At 41.6% G+C, this 12,620-nt stretch overlaps 1 long non-coding RNA gene across 1 annotated transcript in view; it reads right to left on the reverse strand.

Moving 5' to 3' along the window:
* LOC142068446 (uncharacterized) overlaps positions 1–11,081 on the reverse strand; it is a 331,680-nt gene extending 320,599 nt beyond the window's left edge. Inside the window, exon 1 of the long non-coding RNA XR_012664277.1 lies at positions 10,962–11,081. This is a non-coding gene — a long non-coding RNA (uncharacterized LOC142068446). The remainder of the gene's footprint in view (positions 1–10,961) is intronic.
* Between the last annotated feature and the right edge of the window lie 1,539 nt (positions 11,082–12,620).

The following is a 12,620-nucleotide window of genomic DNA, read 5'->3' on the forward strand; positions in this document are numbered from 1 at the left end:
TTTGATAAACTGTTTTACAAAACCTAAATTTCATGCCTATGCTGCAAAGCATCATCACTGCAAGATTATTTCCTCACATTTAGTTCTTTACATATTCTGATTTATTTCCAAAAATATGTTTTGCTCAAGTGCAGTTACTAAAAAACTTCCTTCATTAAAGACATCTGTTCATTTTAAAATATTTTCATACGCACAAGTATTTTATGCATTTCCCTAATCGAAAAGATCACAATATATCGTTTTGTGAGAGATTGCATCTATGTTCCTTTTTTTTCCCAAAGAGATTGCATATTTACATTATCAGACCTGAAAAATAATAAAAGCTACAGAGAACCAGAATGGCAATCACTTTTTTTCTCGGGAACTTTGCTACCGTCAAATACAGATATAGACACACACATACATATTTAAAAGGGTCCGAGAATATTCAGACTCCAAAAAACAGATCAGCTATAAATTATGTCATTGCACTGCAGGTGAACGATGTAGCCTAATGCTTTGAAAGTATGACAGATACTGCCTCTTAAAACAAATCTCATCATCACTTCATGGTTTTGGTGGTATTCATTGCAGATTTTACCAGCAATAAGCTAAGTATCAAGCATTTATCTAAACACTGAGAAGTGAAAAGAGGACAACAAAAAGAAGTTTTCAAAGATTCTCATGTGGTCAAAGGACTTTCCTGTTACCTGGGCGGAGCAGAATCGTGAGTTTAAGCGAAGTCTACCACTAGGGGTCTTCACCACTTACAGAGTAATCATGCTGTATTTATACAATATTCTCTTTTCCACTCTCAGACATTTTATGGAACATGCCCTCTTTTGTTTATAAAGGTTTGGGGAGCATAACTTGAGAAAAGCTTGTAAATATGTAAAGGGAAAACCAGAGGACAATAGACTACCCTCATAAGGGGGAAAATGGAAACCTACATTATTCTGTTGCCTAGTGTTCGGCATTACTTAATTTGTGCTGGGGCTTGCCTGGGCTGAGCCCCGACACCTTGAGACTTGATAGTTCATAGGCCGGCACCTCTGGACTTACATGTCAGTTATGAAAGTAAAAATATTGTTTGAGCCCCAGCACCTCTTTCATTACAAACGAACACTGGTGTTAGGCAAATGTTTGCAGTGAACTCCCAAATCACAGAAAATTCTGAGCTCAGCTTTGAAGAAACCTCAGCTAGGCTGGAGTGAATTTGGGCCAAGGTTATGGTTTTGCATAGAAATCATGGAAAATTTATAATTTCACAATAGCTTTATTGTAGAACCAGGTGAAGGATGATGTTTTAAATTAATTTTTATTTTAAGATTTTAGGCTCACTTGAACCTGAAACTCAGATGGGTACAACACACTTGTATCAAAATAAAAAAAAAATGTTTGCACAAAGCCCTATAAAATAAAACAGCTATGTTTCATATAGTGCTAGTGTTGACTCACATGCTGATGATTGTTTGTTCTTCCTCAGTTTTCCTCTTCCCACTAGGCAAAGTAGAATATTTAAAACTGCTTTAACCTAGCACAATGTAAATGCTTTTGAGCAAAATCTGATGGACTTTCTGCACATTGCTGTCTGTAAGAAATATGCTCTTTCCCTTACACTCGTGCGGATCTACAGGCAATATATGAAAATGCTAAATGGTATATGTATTTAATATATACAAAATCTGAAATGAAACAATCCTTATTACACTATCCAAGGAACTCTGATGACTACTTACCGATTATTTAGCTAAGATCAAGTGTAGAATCTCTTTAATAATACCTGATACATCTTCTATCTAGGAGATTATATCCTGCATTTGCAGGGCATTGACTCAATAATCTAATAGGCCTTTTCCATCTCTGACTTCTATTAGCCTATGAATCATAACAAAAGGACCATTAGGCAAACCATAATTGTGGAAACAGCCTTTGACACATGAGACTAACTACTGTCATGATACAGGAAAAACCCTAAAATTACAACATGGACAGGCAATTGAAAGTAAAGCTTTCACTTTACCTGGGTGTTAACTTGCTTGATTAAAATTGAGACAAAATTTCAGTCAGTCACAGCAAAGGCAAATATATTTCACATACTTTTTCCTTATTAGGTAAATCTCTGTCTTGACTGCATAGAAAATGCTGTGTTGTCACAGTAACAACCATCCAGTCACTGAGTTTCACTCCATTTACATAGGACATTTTCCATAGCTTGTGTGTGTATACCACTAAACTTGCCCTACAGTCTAAACCAATAATGGCAGACTGCCCTTGCTCTGCAGTGGAAAGCCAAATGTCTTATCTTCCAAATGAGATTTTTTATTTTTTTTTTTAAAGGAGGCAAGCATATTGCCAAGGTTTGCTATCTCAGCTATCTGTGGAGGATTCAGAAAAATAAGACGTACTCTAACAGCACTGTCTACCACATGCCACCTAAAGAAGGTCATCTGATGATTCACAGCTACCACAAGCTGAAAGGATGAGTAAGAAACAAACAAAATCATACATTTTAATCTATTTATAGTAGATGTAAAACTACATATTAATGTAGCAAACTTAAAATATTGTAAATAAGACCAGCTAAATCTTAAGAATCTCCAAGTTCCCCTATGTAGAGGCTAGAAAACTCTACAAATTTGGATTTATCAAGTCCCCCCACTCCCCTCATTCTCCTGTCATGGGCACAGGGTCCCCCTTCTCATGGAAGTAACAAGAGTTTCAGCCCCCTAAATCAATGGATCTCATGGGATTTGTCGATGTGGAAACCTTGCTTCCTCTCACAGTTCCTCCTCTCTTCCCCCGCCCCCATCAGTAGCCAAACTGCAAACTCACTTGACAACCACTGCCTCTAGAATCCCCCTCCATGAAGTTAAACATCATGGAAGAGGAATTTGTGCACATGCTTAACTTACGTTTGTGAGCAATTCCCCTGACTTCAATGGGACTATTCACCAAGCTTAAAGTTAACCATGGACCTAAGTGTCACCAGTAGCATGACCTTAGGAAGCAGTAACTTGCACCAGACTGGCCCTTCAACACATGCTCCACTTCCTCCCAGTCTGCAAAGGGTGAGTGTCTCAGACCCCCTAGAAGGGTCAGAAATGAGGAAGGGAGCATGCTATGATGTTGTCTTTCCTCACTTTCATTCTTTTCCAGTCCAGATCCGTGATCCTTTCTACTCAAAGAAACTGTGGGAGCATTTAGGCTTTAGATATTAGCAGAACACTACTTACATTCGGGGACATCAAAAAGTTAAAAAAACAAAAACAAAAAAAACTACTTTCAAGCAATGATTTTCTTCAGTTTTCAACAAATGTGCACAAAACACTGAACATCGCTTCAAACAGAAGTTGCTCTCATTAGCAGTTTGACTGATACATACTTTTTCCATTAATACATGCTCCCTTTTTCTCACTATCTTCCAAAAACAACATTTATGCAATGGATGCTCATTAAAGACACTCTGTGTGGTTTCATCTATTTACACTGTTCCTATTTACAAGTTCCATAAAGAAAAAACAACACTGACACACAATACCACTGCCTTACCCTTTTTTTAAAAAATGTAGATTCACTTCTATTGCTAGAAACATGAGAATCTAGCTGTAGAACTGCAAAGTGGAGCCAAACTAATGCATTAAATTGTTGTACAAGCTTTCCCACACAGCTGTGCCAACGCACCACAAAGCAGACTTGCAACACATCTGCTCTTCCAGTCCCAGCCCGCTGCTGAGGAGAAGCTGCCAACTGTGCCTAGCTGTGCCAAACCATGTGGCAGAGGGTTTTTTATTGTTGATGTGGACAGACGTCCAGTAGGGACTGGGGGGAGACTAACATTTATTTCTATTTGTGACTAGCAAGATTTGAAAACAGGTCTTTTAGAACGTCAATAGGTGAAAATATATACAGACAGTTTTTGCAATGCTATATTCAAGGCTGTATTAACACTTCCATTTAAAAATCCTATTTTAATGGGGTTTATTAGTTGGCAGGAAATAGTCTCCGTGGCCATACATGATCCCAACCTGAAACAAATTTTTCTAATTAAAGACCTTATACCAAAGAACATATAAAATACATTTAAAAAAATCTATGCAGGCAGACCCTTGCAGGGAGCACTATTGATTCAATAGGTATCCATGTAGGTACAAGGGCCCATGCAAGCAAAGCTCCTTGAGTTTGGACCTTAATTGTTAAATAAATATGTATGTTTTTCTGGTTTAGGATAATGCCTTTAAAAAAAAAGGTATTTGCTTGTTTTTATCACTTTTTTATATTTAACTCCAAAACAAATCTGATTTTTAGAAGTCCAATTATTCCACCTTTACTCGCACTGAGTAGCACCTTACTATAGTCTAACAGAGTTTGAAACATGCTTTTAAGGAAGCAGAGAATAGTTTAACCACTGACTTTAATGAAAGTAAGCTCTAAAATATAAGGAACAATCCTGCATTGGCAGGAAACACCTGAAGGCAGTAGAAGCAAATTTATTCTAGTATTGCAACCTTAACACAAATACAATAATACTAACCCATTTTTAAGGTTACTCATTCAAGGCACAGATCCTGGCATGCCATTGAGGCCCTTTAATTATTTTACTCTTCCCGAAATTCCATCTAACTTTTTGACATCTTCTAATAATTAAATACTCAGGACAGACTACAATATTCCAGCAGGTACAGATTCCTCATATAGATAAGGACTATCACTGCCCAGGTCTGTCCCACAATGCCTTTGCATATACAACTACGAATCGTATTTGCCTTTTTCTTTTGTCGCCATATCACATTACAAGCGCAAATTAAACTTGCTGTTCACTCTTAGCTCTGATTTAACATCACTACTTTCCAGATATCTCCCTCCCACTGAATATCTGTTTTGTGTTTACTTTTCACCAGCTAACAAAATGAGAATCAACCTAAAAAAAATTCAAAATCTATTTCCTGACCGTGACCTTAATCAGATCCACTGAGGCAGTCCCTTACAAACCATATGGAACACCTTACCTCATTCAGTGTGACTCCACATGGATCTGCTTACAAGAGCAAGATCCATATTCCTAAGCTCTCAGTGTCTCCTTTGTATTATTTATCTGTCCTCACTGATGTTTGCAACTCCTCCCACGTAACTATTATCTACAAATTAAATTCACTTTCTGTTCACCTTTCTCTCTCAAATCATGATAAAGATGCTGATCACTGTAGCACTCCATTCTACATCTCTAACAACTCGATACATTGTTGTTTATCTTACTTACCATTTTATTTATGGCTCTTCAGTTGCTTTCATTCACGTGAAAGTGCTCGTATCCTAACCTAGCCAGTTTGAATTAATCTTTGAAGTAAGATTTTGTGAGGCACTGTATCAAAAGTCCACATATATTACATCTAATGTGTTTCCTTTCATCCACTAACTTTGTAAATAATTATAAAAAATGATTGAGTTTGACTGGCAAGATTCTTCCATATAAAAAAAATCTCATATTATTTACATAACTTTCCTGAATAAATATTGCATTTTTCATACTAACTGAGTACTTAGTCCACCTGCATCTAAAACATACTATAAATGTTCCCAGAAATGGCATGTATGTATTCTGTTCACAAAGGGATTATTATTCCAGAATCAAAATTTACAAAGAAATCTGCATGACACAAACCTTTCCAGGGATACAAAAATTTCTTAACAATGACTAAATGCCTGCACCCAGCCCCTTGCTTTCTGAAACTGTAGCTCCCTTCTTTTTGATGACCCAGAAGATATCAGCAAATTAATAGGTAACCATGAACATCAGGTTAATGCTAAATAACCATGATCCCATCCTGTTTATTTTGATACCTACACCAGCACCTTCTTATGGTTATCTAACTTCATTTATGCCATTTTGCTTATACTGTTTTATTTTGTCAATTTGTTCAAAATATAAAGTTTTAGAAAAAATGCACTCTAGAAAGCAGGTATAGATATGGCTTCATCCTATTCGTGTGCTCCAGTTAAGGACAGACTATAAGTGGTGTATGTGCGCTCAATATGTTTTTAAACAGGAAAATGCAGTGCATTCAACATTTTTATTTTAATTCCCTAAACCCTAACTTTGGAAATTAGGACCATGTTAATTTGTAATCTTATAATAGAAGTCTTTTCAGGCATATAAATACTCCTAGTGTAACTTAAAATTACTTTCCATATAAAGGGAAATGATACAATTTTCAAACCCGCAGAAGAGACTTTGGATTCTAAGTTACCTTTTACCCTAATTCTCCAAGTAATTAAGGAGACATGCTGATACTTAGAAGGAATTTTAAACCAGTGTGCAGAATTTATAGCCTCACATTCTGATAATAAAGAGCAGAATTTGTAAGGCTACCTTCTGAACATTACTTTTCAAACTGATCCTTTAATGCATAGGTGCTGAAACTAGGGGTGCGGCCACAGCCCCCCCGGCTTGAAGTAGTTTCCATTATATACAGCATTTGCAGTTTGGTTCAATGGCTCTCAGCACCCCCACTATAACAATTGTTCCAGCACCCCTGCTTTAATGCCAATGGACTAATTTACCTCGCCTGGATACAGATAGGCAATAAATTTCACTGCAAACTGGGGGTGGACTTATGATCCCAGACCCCAGGCCACTGAAGCTGAGCATGTCACAGTAATGATGAGTTCAGACTCCAGGGAAAGCGTACAGACCAAACTGCTCATAAAGCATCCATTCCTAGCAACTCCATGAAGTAAACCAACCCTGACATCATTTCCAGAGAAAGCTGCTCACCTGCCCTTCCACCTGGAGGTAAGGAGCTGTCATGGCAGCTGACAAGAAGTAAGTGGAGATAAAAACAGGAGAAATATCTGGGACGAAAAAAATGTCAGACCTTACAAAGTTAGGAACATTCTTAAAGAGAATAACATTTACAATAATCCTACAGAATTAGCAACATCAGGGTTAAGGGGGAAAAGTGATTAGTGGTATATTATAGTTACTAAATCACCTGCAGAACTTTCTGCCAAGCCTATCTCACAGATTGAGCACACAGAAAAGGTTTTGCATACCATTTACGTTCATCACCTATGGAAATAAGCGTCCGCATATAGTTTTCATTCAAAACTGTTACACCTGGCAGTTACCTATGAGCATGTTAAAACATGATATTACACACACACATGCAGCTACTACACAGCCACAAACTACAGCAGATACTATACCATACAGTGTACCACATTCTATAACTCACATAGCCACAACTATAGTGCAGTCACAATTATTGATTCTTTTGTGAGTGCCAGACGAAATTATAGTTATTCTTTGGGTCTGTACCTGGAGCCCACCTCAGAAACTTCCGCTGGTGCAGAATGTGGCTGCGGGCTTACATAATGATTGTTCTTTCATGAATGATATGTGTGCTCTGGCTTCCAATTTGCTTCTGGGTGCAATTCAAAGTATTGGTTTTGATCTATAAAGCCCTCTCGAATTTGGGTGCTGTGCATTTTAGAGACTACTTCTCTCCCCATGTTATAATCCAGCTACTGAGAACATCTCAGTCTCTCAAGGTCACATTCCCTAGAAGTGGAAGATGGAGGCAGATCATCATCAAAGGGGGGCTCAACTCCGCAATTCGTTCTTCAGCCTTCATCCAGCCATCTTTTTTGGCCTTTAAGACATGCTGCAAAGCTTGCCCCTTCTTGTAGGCTCTTTTTGAAGGCATTGTTTGAGAGAATTGGAAGGGGAGGCTGTTCTTGATTTAAAGGAGATACTTTAACCATTAATCAAGATATTAAATCAAAGTGAGCCTAAGAGTATGCCTTGCTGCACTTCACTGGACTTGTCTATGAGAGCCCCTCAATTCTAGATATTTTACCTACCTACCCCTCGGTCCAAAATAGCACAACTCTATAATTCAGTAACTAATGTACCACTGATCATTTTTTCCCTTAATATTTTAGGGCACATCACAAGTTTAATCTGTTTGCCCAGGCTTTTGTGGAGGGTGGGAGCACAAGCAATGGTTTTTTGCTTTGTTTGTTTTATTACTGGATTACAGCTAAATTTTGACAACGCACAGGTCTTGAGTTGGTGAATGTATTATACTGTATTATTTCGTGTGTGATTTTAAATAATGACAGACTGTCTAAAGCTTTAGATGGGTCTGTTGTTTTAGAAAACAAAATAAAATAGGGCTAGTAGATATCTAATGTTGAAAATTTATTCTATTCATTTAAGTGTGACTGAATGGACACATTATGTGACAATACTGTATTGAGGGGGTTTTGTTTGTTTTGATAAAGTACTTCTACCCACAAGGCTGAAGTACATCTCTCACAAGCACTACTCTCAAGCATACATGCACAACCATGCCCACATAATGTTTTAAAAATTACAAGGGACTGGTTGTCAGAGGCACTGGATTCTGTGTCTGCCATGGATACTCTGTGAAGGAAATGTGAATAAAAAGCACTATATATAGGGGGAAAGTGTTATTTTATTAAAATATCTTTTCTCATAAATGGGCAGATGCATAAAGGTTAAAACTACACTCTTACATTGTTTCAAAGATCCCTTTACTCTAAAATGTACAATAAATGTTAAGTATCAAAATAAAAGGGCCAAAAATGTCACACCAATTCTTCTATCACACTCAGGAGTACAGATCAACCTCCTGATCCTACACAAATTTAGGTTTGTAATCCTAGATAGTTAGGTTTGATTTCTTATAAAAAGAATATACACCACACAACCACTCTAGACATAATTTCACCATATTTGCAGCCTACTCAGCAAAGGTGTACTTGTGAGTTTGTAATCCACAATCAATCCTTTACTATCAAACAAGTCACTTATTGGCCAGTTATGCTACCTAGCTTGTAGAAAACATTACATTTGAGATTCAAATGCTGACAAACCCATAATTTTTGTGAGTATTATCATCCTAATCTATTTACAATAGCACTCCCTACTTTAAATTGATATTCGGTAATAAGCACACCACATTTATAGAGCATCTACATCAAGCTTCAGATATGCAGAATCCATTGCCTTCAGGTCTTTCTTTTGAAAGAAAACGCAAATCACCTCTTTCATCACAAGAACTGCTCAGCTTACGATTGTGTCATAAAACAAAAACAAAATCCCACACATTTCTTTGCAGACCCAGCTCCCTGCCTCCAACCCAGCCCACCACACCAACCTGGCAAAACCTACATTTTACTTAAAAAAGAGAGAGAGAGAGAGAGAATCAGGAAGACAGACAAAGCAGCACACCATATACAAAATGTCAAACATGTCAAAACATTAATGAATACCAGTATCTCCCACCACACCATAACCAGCTGTAAAGGTTATTTAGGGCTAACACCCCTGCCAAGGCAGATTTTGCAGTTATGGATTTTATTTTTCTTATACTTAAAAATGAGCCACAGGTGTGTCAAATATGTTTTGAAGTATGCAGCCAGGCCAGGGATTCCTACAACTGAGAGGGCACAGGAGGAAGTACACAGAACAGGGATTTTCAAGTTTTGACTACATCAAACATGAATTCCTACTGACTTATTTCTAACTGTACATTCTACAGGCAATTATGGTAATTAAGTAAAGGATTAATAAAGCAAGCATTGCTGGTTGCATTCCAAAACTAATAAAGCTCCTGTAAGAGTCTGCCTACAGTAATCTATCTTTTCAATACTTCATCTTTAAAAGGCAGTTTCAAAAGATGTTGCATAGCTTTCTTGTCCCTAAGTCACCAATTGTGAATTATCTCAGAATAACTGCAGACAAGTATAGTTTTATGGGACTCAGCATAATACATGCAAAGCATACTTTCATACTACCCAGGCCCTCAGACAAATGAAGCTTAAATTAAATGTTAAAAAGGAACAGAATCTAATTGTATAAGCAAACACCTGACCTAAATCCACCATCAGGACCGGCTCTAGGCACCAGCAAAGCAAGCATGTGTTTGGGATGGCACAATTCAATCGGTGGCACTCTTTTTTTTTCTTCGCTTGGGCAGTTGCGCTCTCGGCGCTTGGGGCAGCAAAAAAACTAGAGCTGGCCCTATCCATCATATCTTGTTTGTGCAAATTCTAATAAACTTTGTAAATTAATATATTTGTGCAACCCCATCATCCTTACGAAGCAGACACAGATAGATGTTCCACTGTCCTCTGGAAGGAGGCAAAGACAATCCACTACTTTCACATGGAAACGCTGTATGGACTTCACCGGAAATGGAAGGGTGGCTTTTAAAGAAAGATTACTACAGCTAACAGCCCTGGTTCTGCTTTCACTTCCACATCAGGGTACAGAGTTCCTGACTCCTCTGAAGTCAGTGAAGTTATAGCAGCATAAATAAGGTCAGAATCAAGTCCAAGGAGTTCAAGTGAGCAGGAGGGATAGCTCAGCGGTTTGAGCATTGGCCTGCTAAACCCAGGGTTGTGAGTTCAATCCTTGAGGGGGCCATTTGGGATCTCCGACAAAAACTGGGGATTGGCCCTGCTTTGAGCAGGGGGTTGGACTAGATGACCTCCTGAGGTCCCTTCCAACTCTGTGATTCTGTAAGTGGTAGGTGCAAGACAAAATGAGGCTTGGGGGCCAGCTCATGGCGGGGGCTCTTCTTCCTCTACCATCGTGTGACTACTTGCTCCCAGAAGAGAGACAACTTCCATAACAGCTATGGAGCTACAATAGCTAAGACAGTGACCTGGAAAAGGGGGTAAAAAGAGTCAAAATGTTTGTATTGCCCACAGACACGGATTGGTAAAGCGCTTTTACAGTCACTCCTCCAATTTGCAGCTTGACGTTTGCGATCTTTGAACTACACCTGCAGGCGGCTGGGCTCCCTGGGGCTGGAGAAACCAAACTAAGGAGCAGCTGGTCTCTCTCTCTCTCTCTCTCTCTCTTCCCCATTCAAGGGGCCCTTGACTCCCCAACCTCTTTCCCGCCCCAGGCCTTAAAGGACGGACAGCCGCCGCCCCCGGCTACTTACACACTCTCCGCTTCCCTCCCGCTGCCCTGCTGTAGAGGCACCGGCCGGCCGGCAGGCTCCGGCGCTGCTGCGGGAATCATTCCCCTGCCTGGCGAACGCACCGGCCCGCTCGCTCTCCGGGCTCCGACCACACCTAAGCGCCCAGGAGCCGCGAGGCAAGGCGAAGGCGAACGGAGCCAGCCACAAAATGGCCGCCCTAGGCAGACAGCGACTTCTCTTCGCCAGAGTTAAAGGGCCAGCTCCCAGCACAGCACGTGGGCGGGCACAGGAGCTCCAGGGGGGGTCTGAGCTCCCACCTCTGGGCGCTGGGGGGATGTGAGGGACCTGCAGGGGTCTAGAGCCGCAGCCTGGTGCTGCCTTAGGGCCCGTGGGTTTCCTTGGGCTTCAGGGGCCCACTTCTGCCCGTGTGACAACGGCTCGGTTGCAAACGGCCCGCGCTGGTTCCTATGTGCCTGATACCTGCTCCTAGACCCGCTGTGGGGAAGGGACCCACCGCCAGGCTCCCGCGGGTGTCTACTTCTCCCACCCCTGCAGGACGGCCTAGTTCCTCCACCCCAGCCGCTCCCGGAGAGGCCTTTCCCAGGCAAACTCCAGGCGCCCAGTTCAGTAGAAAGGGCCCCAGCGTTCCCTTCTTTGCAATTATGAGCCTAAAAAGGGGGGGGGGGAGAGGCACCTAAGGGTGCAGGGGGGAAGGGAGGCACCGAAGGGTGCAGCCAATTCCCAGTGGTCACATCGCGGGGGTGGCAGTCAGGCACAGAGCCATGTTCCCGGCTCCTCATCCCCTGCTCTCACCATGAGACCCGCTCCCCGGTGATACCCCCTTTGCAGTCCCCGGTGCCCAGGTACCCACTGTCAGCTGGTGGCTATCCTGACATCTGTTCACAGCTCTGCTCCCCGGGCTCCATCCTCCCATTGAAGTCCGCAGGAAACTTGAATGGGAAGAGGATCACCAGACCCAGACATCCCTGAGCTACTTCGGATTCCCTCTGCCTCCTCCAAAAGTCCACCCCAGGCTCAGGGCCAGCGGCTGTCTCGGATCTCACCCACTCCCAGCGGGTCAGTCTCCATATCTCCTTCCTTCCCCAGCTCCACCTGACCTTCCCCCTAGGACTCAGTGCGCTCTCCCCTACCCTCCACCCCACAAGTCCCCTGGCTTCTCCCTTCCCCCGATCTCTTGTTTTCTCCCATCTCTTTGCCCCCTCCGTGCTCTTTCTCCCTCTTCTTTCTCAATTACCCTACATCATCTCTCCTCCCACGCCACCTACCCGTCTGCTCTCTCCCGTCCCTTCTTTCCGCCACTCCCCGCCCCTTTCCCAGCCTCCATTTGTCCCACTCTTCCTTTTTCTCGCCCGGCTCATCTCCCTCCCCGTCCAACTCAAGCTCAGTCTCTCTCTCTCTCTCTCGTCTCTCTCCCTCTCCACAGCAGACCGGAGGGTTACATTTTGCCTGTCTCTCTGTCTCACACCACAGCAGACTCCCCCATAATAAACGCGAGTGCTGGGCGTTTGCCTACTAAAGATGAAAGAATCCTCCATCAGCGCTAGATCCGTGTGCGAGCCCTCTGAGCTGGAAGTGGGACAGGCACTTTCCCTAGCTGCAGGAAGTAAAACAATCCTTTACCAAATATCTTGTCACCCCCACAGCAGCAGAGCCCTGCAA

Source organism: Caretta caretta, chromosome 11 (genome assembly GCF_965140235.1).
Source record: "Caretta caretta isolate rCarCar2 chromosome 11, rCarCar1.hap1, whole genome shotgun sequence".
Classification (NCBI taxonomy): domain Eukaryota; kingdom Metazoa; phylum Chordata; order Testudines; family Cheloniidae; genus Caretta; species Caretta caretta.